At 41.3% G+C, this 12,529-nt stretch overlaps 1 long non-coding RNA gene across 1 annotated transcript; it reads right to left on the reverse strand.

The window, feature by feature from the left end:
- Nucleotides 1-1,156: 1,156 nt before the first annotated feature.
- Nucleotides 1,157-6,290, reverse strand: LOC127018047 (uncharacterized). Its single transcript, XR_007766684.1, has 4 exons — nt 6,175-6,290; nt 1,872-2,002; nt 1,665-1,771; nt 1,157-1,316 (listed from the first exon to the last, which is right to left on the reverse strand). It is a non-coding gene; the product is annotated as an uncharacterized LOC127018047 (long non-coding RNA).
- Between the last annotated feature and the right edge of the window lie 6,239 nt (nt 6,291-12,529).

A 12,529-nucleotide genomic window follows, 5' to 3' on the forward strand; every position in this document is an offset into this window, starting at 1 on the left:
GGACTGATCCAAGACAGACCACGTTTGGTAAAGGGAAAGCTGCAAGGAATCAACTTTGCTCAGCAGCAGGTGATGTAACGTCTCTGGAAAGAAAGATGGGCAGAGAGCTCTGATGCATCCTCTCTCTGTCACAAGAACAAGAACTGGGGATGGAGGATATTCATACAAACGTGGGAAAAAGCAGAACAGAGGGAGGAAGGAACAAGCAGACGGGGAGGAGGAGGTGCTGAAAACCGGCAGGGGAACAGCTCTTTCTGGGAGAGAGTAGAAAGATTTTGCGTTGAGGAAAGCTGTTGCCAGTTATTTTTGTACAGATTTTAAAGTTCACCAAACCCAGCTCTGGAAGTTGCATGTTGTGTTTTTGGCTGGCAATATCAACATACCATATGGAGAAGCCTCAGTTTGAGCTTTACAATATTGTTTGGATTTGATATTGACGTATTTTCATTACTGAACCTGCCTTGAATTGTATGTTCTTTTCTTTTGATGTATGATAGATGAAACAAACCCATAAAACAAAGAAGCAAAAACTAAAAACAACAAAAGAAATGCACAGGGAAATTCCTGTATTTTGAATTAGACCTGAAATTCATTGACTTTAGCATCCTGTCTTTAACAGCATCTACCAGACACGGTAGATTCCAGAAAAGAGGAAGAGGCAAGAAATACTATACTACTGTAGATATCATGGATGCTGTTTCTCCATCTGTTTGTCCCATTATTATTGGACTGCTTCCCTGTTTTAGGGATTTGCTGAACTAGTGGGGTAAAGGGGGGGGAACAGTCTAAAGATAGTCCTTTCATTTACTGGTATAATAAGAAACAAAGGGCAACAGCTCCCACTTTCTACTCTCTGAGAAGATCCCTAGCAGAAAATAATCTGGAACAAAAACTTGGAATGGATGAAAGCGTGTAGGCTGAAGGGAGTGAAACATAGAGGGAGCAGAAGAACTGGAGGTCCCAGAGACATGGGAGCTGAAACCACTTTCTAGTTTTTCTACTTGTAAAGCTTTTCCCTTGCAACGTTGTATTCTTCTGCTGAAATTGTGCTGTACGTACTTCGAAAAGCTCAGGGCTTTTATCACTCCAGACCACTGATCACAGCTGCCAAAGGCAAGACTGTCAGGTAATTAAATGCCATGCAGCTTACCTGCTGACCTGATCACAGTGCTTGGTGTTAGAGACTGGGGACCCAATCTAAGCCGAGGAGAACAACCGTGGCCTTTCAGGTCAGCCCAGCTAATGCCTGACTGGAGCTGCTGAGGAGGAGCAGGAAAAGTCAGAGGGTGGGTGCAAGTCTCCAGCCATGAGAACCACTGTGGAGAGAGAAGGGCAGCTTACTTTGCAGACCCGTCATGCTGTAAGGACATCAGTTAATTACATGGACTGTTGTCCACAGGTAATATGAGAATCCCAAGAAGCATCCTCCGAGTGGCATGGAGGAGCTGCAAGAACGTATGGGAATTCTCAGGGAGGCAAGCTTCATGAGGACAAAATCAGCATTTAGGTATCTGAATCTGGTTTTAGGGGTTTTGGGGGGGGGGGGGGGGGGGGGGGGGGGGGGAGTGTGTGTAGTTTTTTGTTTTTTTTTTTTTAAATAATGTATTCAGATTGCAGACTTTTTAGGACATGAATACTGTTGACTGTATTCTTGTTGTGCTTACCACCTTGTGTCCTCATCCCGGATAGGGTCTCTCATTGCTACTGTAATATGAAATCCAACATCCAACAGTATCCAGCAAACACCCTGGGCTAAATTTGAACCTGAGACCTGTGCAGTGAAAGATTTTGCATTTTGTAAACCTCTCTTCATCCAGCCGCTGTTCCTAGTTGATACTTTTTGATACAACCTGCATTTTAATACACTATACCTTCCTCTGCTAATTACCATCGGCAGCATGAAATCAAGCAGTAGTAAAAAGCCCTCCTACGCATCTCTTCCTCCTCCTTGCAAGCCCATGCTGCACCAAACCGCATATTTGCATTTCCAGAGACTGCCTGCCTGAAATGTAATTGAAGACATACAGATCATCTGTTTACAGTAACAAATTACAGTAATTTCAGTGAGGCTTTCGTGACAATTTCACTCCTAACGTGGCTATTTTTGATATGCAGTTAAAACACAAGGAGTATGCTGCTGACATGATCAGAAAGCTTGCAGAGACATTAGCTGAAGAAGGAATACTGTAGTAATCTTTGCTATAGACAAAAGAAAAGCTATACTGAAAAGAGCGCCTCTTTTCCCTTCCTGGAACTCCAGATGAGGAAATTACGAGTACGTGATTGCAGCACTGTGCTGTGTGATACTACACCTCTCTAGCTGGTGTGGGTCGAGCTGTGCAAGGGAGAACCCTGCTAGTCATGATCCTGCTCCAAAACTTCTCTTGAGCCCCTCTCTAGCAGCAACTCCTCTACTCCCTTCCCTTGGCATCTCCACATAGCAGCAGGAGCCACGCAACACAAGTTCAAATTGCTGCTTGATTCACCTCATGAGATTTTTCTACTACTGGTTATGGCCTCTGGTCTGCATTTATGAGAGCTTGGTGACATAGGGTGCTCAGCACCGTGCCGCAGAGCCAGAAACGTGAGAACCTTTTCACTGGTCTCCTATCACCATGACTTGCAGAAAACATGGTGTTGGTAAAGATTTAGAAAGAAGTGCGGACAGCAAAGGCAGTTATTCCAGTATGGTTGGAATCAGAGGCTCCCTTGGGAAACAGCTTGCTCATTACACTGGGCACTGGCAGAGAAACTTAGAGACCAGTGACCTATACAGAACTAGGTCTCTAATCTCCCTGTAGATATTCACTGGAGGGAAAAGCTTCATTGGATTCAATATCTTCAGGCTTTTCCTGTACAAGCTGGAATAAGGAAAGGGAAAAGGTGTAGACTTATTTTTAATTTACACTGAAGATCACAATTAAAAACTGGAACTATACCTTGGGGGAAAAAAAAAAAAAGGAGGGGAAGAAAAAAAAAGAAGCACTGCCCTTGATGATACCACTTAGACTTTGGTTGACGTGACTGATATTCCACTAGCCTGCCTAGTTGCTGCTCAGTTCCTAATATTCTACTGGCGCTTCTGAGAATTTTTTCCACCTCTGCTTGTGCTGGAGTTGGAGCAGTGGGAAAGAAAGAAAAAAACCTGCTGCTGAAAACTCAACACTACCACTGTGCCCTCATTTCTACTTGTAAGAGCATTTGTGCAACACCAATCCAGCTCTGTCATCTCGTAATCTTTAAAGGTATTCATTACCACAAGCATTGCTGAGGTAGGAAGCAGTCATATGGTCCCCATCGCAGAGCAGACTGAACTGCTGAGGGATTAGATAACTTGCCCAAAGACACCTGAGACAACTCAGGTCTGCCAAGCCAAGGCATGGTGCTATACCACCTTCCAACTGGTTCAGCTGAACTCTGTTCCCTTTATTTTCTCCCATGCTTTCAGAATATCCACCAATTTATTCTCAGTTTTAAAAGAAATTAAAACAAACGTTATTTGCACAAAGAACAGTTTTTAAAATCAGAAGTCACAGTCCAGTACATTAAATCTTGAAAATATTAAAAGTCATTCTGGAATCTAAATTCTCTTTGATTTTCACTAAATGCTTTAGTGCATTGCACCTCTTTATCCTCAATTCAATTCTCCCATACATTCCCTCTGATTTTCTGGCCAGAGATAACCTGAGTACAAGATGTGTTTAGGTCTACTAAGTAATTGTTATCTGCAATGGCAAACTTATGTCTGGAGGAACACTAGAAATGCTAGTTTGGTTCAATTAATACGGTTATCCTCTCTGAAATCCATCTCTCTGCAAAACCCTCACCTGCCGGAGTCAAAAGAAATCAGCTTCAAAGAGGCCAAGACAATTTCGTACGTGCATTAATGATCAAGATCACATTCACTGCAATGGCACCTTCCTCTCTGCACAGATATGAGAACTTAAGACCCTCTCTGCTGTCTTCAGCAAGCAACTATGAAAGGGAAGAAACTGGCTAGACCAGCTTCAAGATCTTAAAAATAGGCCATAGCCCAAGTCCTATTAACAGATTACTGCTGTTAGAAAAATTCTTTCTTTTCATCACAAGGAAGAATATGAAACATTGATGAAATTATGTAGATTAATAGGATATAGCAAGTATTACTCAACTACTCCAACCCCATCGAAGTAGCCCAGTCATTCTTACAAAACTGTTGATCAAGCAGACAACTGGAAAACACAGTTGACCTTGAACACATGTGCATAACTATCAATTAACTTAAGATACTAAATGTACATATAAAATAGTATTTTTGTAGGCATGTGGCTATAATGAACTGCAAAAAGTTTCAGTATAAAAGTAGCCTGACAGGACAGAAAAGCAGCATCTTATAGGCAGAAGACAGCCGTGGAGGAAAGATACTGAATTCTGACACCCATATCAGAAAAAATAGGACTTCACATCTTTCACTCTTCAAGCAAAAACAGTTTATATGCAGATGAGACATAAACAGAAAATTTATATCAAAAGACTGGAATTGTCTAATTTATAAGGCAGATTAATTGACCCAGGAGTAAATTCAGGTCAGCAAGAGAGTAAAGCAGCCTTGCAAAACTGACTTTATAATTTTCAGATTGGTAGCTTTCAGTTATATTTTTGAACTTCTTTTCCCCATTTCTGACCCTCTAGCCAGAAATTAAATACTGATCTTCAGGAGAAACAGCCAGGTCAAATCCCTGGAGTTATTTGAACTCACTCAGCATGTGGGAGGAAGGATGGTTCTGTGGTTAAGTCAACTGAGAGTCAGATTCTGTTCCTGGCTTCCTCTGTGACTGTCGGTGCCTAAAAATTATAAGTCATTCCTCTGATAAAAGAGAGGCTGTAGAGGAATTTCATTCATCAGCATGTGCAAGCATGCTCAGATACTGGAGCATTAGCATATGATGAAGTCTCTATGTGCAAAACATCTGTGTGTTTTGGAGGTTCAACTACTACTGCATTTGAGTTTAAGCCATAAAATTTATGCCAGATCTCAGACACGCCTCATACTCAGGTATGCTGTTGCAAAGATAGGGTCAATGTGCACAATGGGGTACAATGTGGATTGTACTGTTCTGCCACAATGAGTCCTAATGTTTTCATTTAGCCCTCATACAGAATTTTACCTTTTAAAATATATTCAAGTGAAAAAGAGCATCAAATGAAGATACCAGCCTGGCAGACAAAGCATCACTGTCTATAGCCAACAATGTCCACTACAAACATGGGAAGCAAGCAGCTGTGAAGCATATACTGCTTCAGCCATATTTTTACCCATATTGCCTACGGGCATTTCAGCTTCCTATCTCTCACTTATTTATATTGTGTCTACAAAAGTATGTGAGCTGGTGGCAAGCTCTGCTATCTGTCATGCTGAAGTTGAAAGGAAATCAGAGATTCTTCTACAACAAATAAATTGAGGTAGATAAGTCCTTAAAATGAGCCAGCGCCTGACAGACAGGGCCCAAAACCTCTCCTTTCTCTGCCTCTATTTCTGTAGCACACCTCTAAAGAGACAGCTCTGCTCCAGTCCACCGCAGAGTTCATTAGGAAGACGCTGCATGATGCATCAAATGTAGGTGTGTGGGGGAAGCAAAGTTCATAGTTTCACAAAGCATTTTGCAAATGCTTTTCTAAGCACGTGTAGTATTATTTACCTCAGCTGTTTAAACTCTTGCATTCAGAGCTCTGCTGACCAGAAAACTTCACGCTACGCAAGAAGAATTTAATTAAAACTTCATAAATATTTCTGTAAAGAAAGCTAAGTGAATTCTGTGCAAGCAAAAGGAACCAAACTGACATCTCTATGAGCTGAATTCCCTGGTTTACTTACAAAGCAGTCCAAGGGCAAACACAAAGCCAATTTTCCTCCTACACAATATACATCAACCTGAGGAACCCTCTAGGAAAGGCAGGAAAGAATGCACCCATTCATTCATGTTCTGTCCTAAGAATACCAGCTAAGGAGATATAGCTTGGGAGGGGGAAGGAAAATAAAAACTCTGTGTGAGGCAGACCCCTGCCTTTTACCGGCTTGATGAAGGCCACTAAATTATTTTAGATTATCTTTATAAGAACCAAAAAAAACAAAAAACAAAACCAGGAGGCATTCAAAATCAAACTTTCTAATAGGGAAAGGATATGCACACCTACCTATCCTGCTCTTAGATGCTTCCTTCAAGAAGAGAGATGGAGAACAGCACAAAGAAAACTTACATGGCTGCTAGAGCCATATGAACCTTTCCAGTAGCAGGAGTGCTTCAACCTCCAGATACATTAGGAGGGAAGTGACATTTATAGCCCTATTGAAAACAGAAATAAAGAAAAGCAATGAAGAGACCAGTTGTTTCCCCTGCCTTCCTTCCTCTCTCGCCTCCCCCTAACTCATATACCCTCCAGGAAGAAAGATTTGACTCTCCTTTGACTTTTCAGAACAGCTGGTCTGTCTCTAACAAATGAGATACCAGAAGAGGAAGTTTAGGAATGATTAAGCTGCTGAAGAACCCCAGCTGACCTCAGGGCATCGCCTCCCCTCTATTGGAGAAACCCAACCCTTCCTAAATGCCAAAGTTGAGGCATTTCCCCACAGCAGTTCAGGGAAATCTCTGTTTTGCAGGATGTATCTTGCTAATACTTCTCATCATTGCTCAAATCTCGCTCTCTGTTTCATTTGAGGAATGCAGGAACAACCCAGCCACTGCTGTTTTGACTGTTACACCACTGACAACTGCTGTGAGCCTTACACACAAGTGGCTATGATTTTAGGTAGAAATTTTAAGAGTTGTTTCTAACAAGCAGTATTTTCTTAGTTCTTTAGAGATTTGCCATTTGCTTTCTTATTTAAGCGGTGTTAGGTTTCCTCTAAGCAAAGGGAAGCAAGAATTTCAGATCAGAACAAGAGCTGATGCATTTTCAACCAGATTAATAAAAAATGCTTTCATGTCAAGTGTTGCAACGAGTTGGGAGAGCCTCACCATTCTGCACAGCCAAGAAAGACTTTCAGAGTTAATAGAGTAATACTGGTGGCAGGCTATCCACATCATTGTTCCACATTAGCAGTAGTGCAAAATGAGAGCTACGAAAAATGTGAGGGCGAGCAGAGGGACATTGTGTTCATTAAAGGTTGCAGATGGTAGTTAAGACCTGTCAGCAAAATGCTGCATACATTCCTTAAGCAGCTCAGTTCAAACAGCAAACACAAAACACTACAGGAATTGCACATTCCTCAAGTCATTTCCAAAGCACTGGCCTCAGCTAAGACCAGGGCACCAAAAGCTACTAATGAATGAGCAGATGGTTCTTTGAATGATCAGTATCAAAGGTGGTATAGGGTCTGCAGCACTACTTGTCAGACTGAATGACAAAGAGGGATGCTTTAATTATTATTGACAGCAGCCACTTTTTGTAAGAGCTCCTAAGTTTCTTGAAATTGTACCCAAAGCCCTTAGACTGTTCAGAGAAGTTGCTCTTTGAAATGCCTCATTGTGAAGCTCCCAACCATACATCTGCCATCACTGTCCCTGCATCCAGTTGGACAACTTGGACATCATTACATCAAGTCACTGAACTCTATACCAGCTCCTATTAGAGATAAGCTTGAAGCAGCAAATTTAGATCTTCATGCTGCTATAAACTGGCAGGTATTCAGATGCAAGATCTGAGCCCTGTCTCCTATTTCCAGCAGATGTGTGAAAAAGCTAGCTTGAGAGAGTTAAGCAGTGGCAGTCTTTAGTTCAAGCATATGCTGCCATAACATACCATGAAATTATCATCTAGCAATGACTTAATCTGTGACCTGAAAAGTATCCCCTTCCCCAGGAGGGGGAAGCAATACTGTCCAATAAAGGCTGTCACTCACAAACCAAGTGCAATTAGCCAGACGCATGTTGCTACTGATAATAACTATAATGAATCCCAAGCAGAGACACCTTCCCTGGCAGGCTGCTGTTTGGGCTTGAAAAACAGTTTCAGAATAAATAAAAACAGAAGCCATCACATTAGCTACTGATTTTTCACCTCCTACTCAAGCACTCCATAGAGATCCACTCTGGGCTCTGTCAAAAGCAAGCAATTACTCTCAATCAGAGATATCTGGCATGGAGGGAGTGACATAGTGCATTCCTTGGGGTGGGTGGGTATTTTTATACTAATTCAGATAATGGAGCTAGCTTGCCGAGTGGGAGAGGACTACTCATTTCCAAGACTACCTCCCAGCCCCCCTTCCACTCCATTCCTTGATTTTTAACATACTCCCACAGCTTTATGACTGGTGCATTACACATAACCAGCTCCTGAGGTGACTGCTCCTAGGTAATAGGAGAGAATTGCTCACATTCCAACATTGGGTGAGTTGATTTTCTTTTTTTTCTTTTTTTTTGTATTGCATATAACAACATGTATATTACACTGCACTGCAGCAAACCCACTTTTTTTTCCCCCACCTCCCCTCAAATCACACAATTTAGAAAGGTAACTGAGAATGTCAGCAACAAAGAAATCAGATGATGCTGTGTTGTAGAAAGATCTGGCCACAGCTTGTGCTCAGCTTTTCACAGCTGGTCTCAAAAGGTACCAGACTGGTGACCAGTTATCTCAGCCCAAACCATGACAGTAAAAGAACTGATGTCTGACTTCAGGCTGACATTTCTGACATCTCTGGCTAGGGCCTCCAAGCTGATATCCTGGGCTGACAGCTCATCTAGGCATGTACTAACTTGCTGCCTTTTGCTAAGCCAGCATTTGTATTTCTGGTCCCTTTCACTTGTTGTCAGAGGATAAAGTGAGTCAAGAGAAAGCTTGTGCCGGCAAGCCGAGACCATTCCAGGCATGCTGCTGGTACAGGCAGCTTGTTCCTAAAGACAGCCAAGACCTAGAGCCCCCCTTTCCACTTCCAGCTACCTCAAACCTGTTACTCCCTGCTTGGGTCCATTAGACTGTGTGTAAAATGATTTTATATCTCTACAGCCTTGCAAGAATTTGATGGTGTTTGTAAAAAGCTTTTTTGTTATAAAGTACTAAAGAGTTGTACAAAGTAACTTATGTGCTGATAAATTCTTTTTGTAATCTTGTTAGTACAATCCGGGAAAAGAAATACAAGGGAAATACTTTAACGTTATTCCCTAATAAGGCACTCCCCTATTAAGCACAGTAGGTCAATTATACCATGTTATCAGTTATGCCATGTTATCACTGTCAGCCTCATAGCCTAGATGGCATAGAGGTGCTTTCCTGGAAGATAATTTACTAGACTTATTTTTGTTTAACCCAAAGGTTTCCCTTCCTTCCACTTTTGAGTACACATTCTCCAGAACAGAATTAAAGAAGTATTTACCCCAGATCGTTGAACAACAGTATTAGTGAAATCTCTTCTAGCTTTATCTGTGCTACACAGCTGGCAACTGTGGATGTCTGTGGCATCCAGGTAGAGACGTTTTCAGGGGCTGCTACTGGCAGTACACTGCAGCATGAGAGCCTGCAATGTAACAGGGCTGGTTTTTTTAGTACAGAATATCTCTCTTGCAAAAAAGCATGTCCCTTGCCAGCAGAATGTTGCTTGCTGTACACCAACTGCATAAGAGGAAATAAATTACAGTGGCACATCCAAATCTCAGCGTTCACTACAGGGAAACCTTGTCAGCAAATTTCCCCTATGGGATACACAATATGGTCTTCAAATACATTATCACCAGTAGTAGACAGCTGGAAGTCAAACAGCACCTATAAAACCCCTTGAGATACAACACTGGCACCTTACAAATGGGTATTGTTCAACACTTGTTATCATTTCTACCACTTTATTTTCTCCCCCATTATGAATCACACTGGTTTTCTCTGGTATAACACACACACCAAGCAGGTAAGGTAGCTGGCCCAAAAAAGCAAATCTTAGCTCTGTATAATTTCACAGAAATATAATGTGTGGTAATTATTCACATCCTTGCTCTTATCATTTGAAACACTGCAGAAGAAAGGAAGGACCTACCTACCACTGAAAGTTTATTTAGATTAAGATAGATGAGACTTAAAGACAATAGTAATCTTGGAACAATTTGGTGTTCAAACTTAATCCAGAATAAAGGCAGGACTGCTGCGATTTACCTTCTTCAAAGATCTGCCTTCCAAGTAAAAGAAGTTAAACTGAAGGAAGTACCATTTCTCTAAAATATTAAATTATTATTAAATATTAAAACATTAAATTATCATGGAATATTGTGCAGATAAATCCTCAGATTTTCAGAAACCCCACGACTCTTTACTATGAAAAAGAGAGGAACAGTTATTTCTGAGGTAGCATGTCAACAAATATGCAAGAGCAGGAGAAGAGGAGGGAAATATAACAGAGAAGGAGAAAAGCTTTTAAATTTGGCTATACATAAGAAAACAAAAATTACTCACTTCTCTCAACCTAAACTATGCTGAGTTTTCTCTGTTATATAAATTTAGCCTTCCAATCCAGAGTCAGATCTACATTAGCATCACAACACTGAGTCACTCAGCTGACTGACGCAGATATACTGAATTCTCCAGCTGAAGAACTTAAGCCTTTCCCTATTAAAAACAGAAACAGTCTTCCTTTCTTTTTTCTTTTTTTTTTTTAAACATATTGCTCCTCTTAGGAATATCAATAGTTTTAAAATGGTGTAGTCTAAGTGTTGTAACATAGAAACTAAATTCTCTTCTTGGACAATAACCAACCTGCAACCTGAAAACAAATGTTACCTTCTGTGACAGCCTGGTTTCATTTAAAGTTTAAAACCTTTTTTACCCCTTTGTGTAACTTCCCACGAGTAAAGCAGAAGCCTATTCCATGAACTGTGGTCACAGGAAAAGCCGCTGCTAAAGTACTACGATGCCCAACCACTTGCACATCAGTTTTAGCGTGAAAGATTAAGAAATAATCCTCACTGCGCAAGTATTCCTGGAACACTTGAAGCCTGAAAGCTAGTTAGCTGTGAAAGGCTAATGAATATTGAAGGTACTAACAAAAACGGTATTTTGTAACTCACTTCAAGAAGTTCTGACCACAGTAGTTGCCATAATGATGTCTCATGTTATTGTGTATTTCAAATGAAGAGGATTTAAATGAAAAAAATGCGACCCAATTGCGTATCTCACCACTGATTAACCAGCAGTTTGTCTCTTAAGCCACTATTAATAAGCAAAGAGTAGCTCTTCATCATCCTAGCAGATGAGAGCACTTTTCCATTAAAAAGTCACTTGCCCATAAATCAGAGCTTATCAAAAGCAACATTTGACATGCGCAAGCAGAGGAGTAAGAGAGGAACTCGGCGAGTGAGCAGCAGGCTGAACCACCGCACAGAAGCATGCTATACGCTGGACCAAATGTGCGTATCACACAGAGATTCAGCACAGCTAATGACATCTTTTCTTGCCAGGCATTAAGATCCCATTAACTGGTGAATCATTCTACCATCTGCAAAAAGCAGGTCCCTCCTCCGCCCTCCCCTCACTCAGGACAAGTAAAGGGGAAGCTTGAAAACAACTTTCAGCTCTTGTAATTTGTCCTTATGAGCAGTTTCGTTGTCTCCCTTAATGATATCATCGGTGATATCTCCAGTTCTCTCTCAACAAGATTTTACTACAGTGTAATGTAACACGCAGAGGTCAACAGGTTTCCAAGCTGCATATATACCAGCATTCAAAACGACAACCAAAATCGACACCTTTGAAGACAGCTGCATAGACAAATAGACGGTTTCATGTTCATTGCAATTAAGCAAAGCAGCATTCATTTTAGAACCAGGATTGAAGAAATACAAAATATTACAACAGAGCATTAAGTTGGGAGACTAACAAATAAAACTGAATCTAGCTACCTGCTAAGCCCCCAGTCATCTTGCAATTTCCAGAGACCACAGGAATCTTCTGGCAGGCCAGATACAAAGGAGGGCAGTTTCATTTGCAGGTCTGCCTGACACAGAAGTTTTACTTGGTGGTTTGGTGCTCTGATGCCATACAAAAACCTAGACAAAGAAGGAACTCATGTCACCTGTCTATCTCGAGGTGCCAGTTGATAACCACATGCCAGGAACTGCTTCTCTTCCTCATTCCAAGGAGGCCAAGGAGGCCATCAGGATGGCCAGACCCAGGACCATTGCAGTAGTGAGTTACTGGTTCAAAAGTTACTGTGAACGTGGTTCCCCAAGAATTTCTTTAGTAGCAGTCCACATCCCACATCATTCCCACCAGAGCTGGCACGGCTGTTTGAACACCCACACTTGCAACCAGACTGGATAACTGATCCAGATGCAAAAAAAAAAAAAGGTATTTTTTGCTGTGCTAGCATCATGGGGAACCTGGCATGAAAGCTGGTTAACATGACTTGAGCAACATTGCTGTAAAAAGCAAATCCACAGCCAAACGATCTGTTTTAGCAAGGAAGTTGTTTGATTTTGGTTTTTTTTAAAGCTAATTTTCAAAATACTTAAAGCTGCAATTCAAACTCTGCATTAGGCAGTAGCTCCTCCCTCGCCATCTTTTTTTTTTT

This window comes from Gymnogyps californianus, chromosome 6 (genome assembly GCF_018139145.2).
Source record: "Gymnogyps californianus isolate 813 chromosome 6, ASM1813914v2, whole genome shotgun sequence".
Taxonomy (NCBI): Eukaryota; Metazoa; Chordata; class Aves; order Accipitriformes; family Cathartidae; genus Gymnogyps; species Gymnogyps californianus.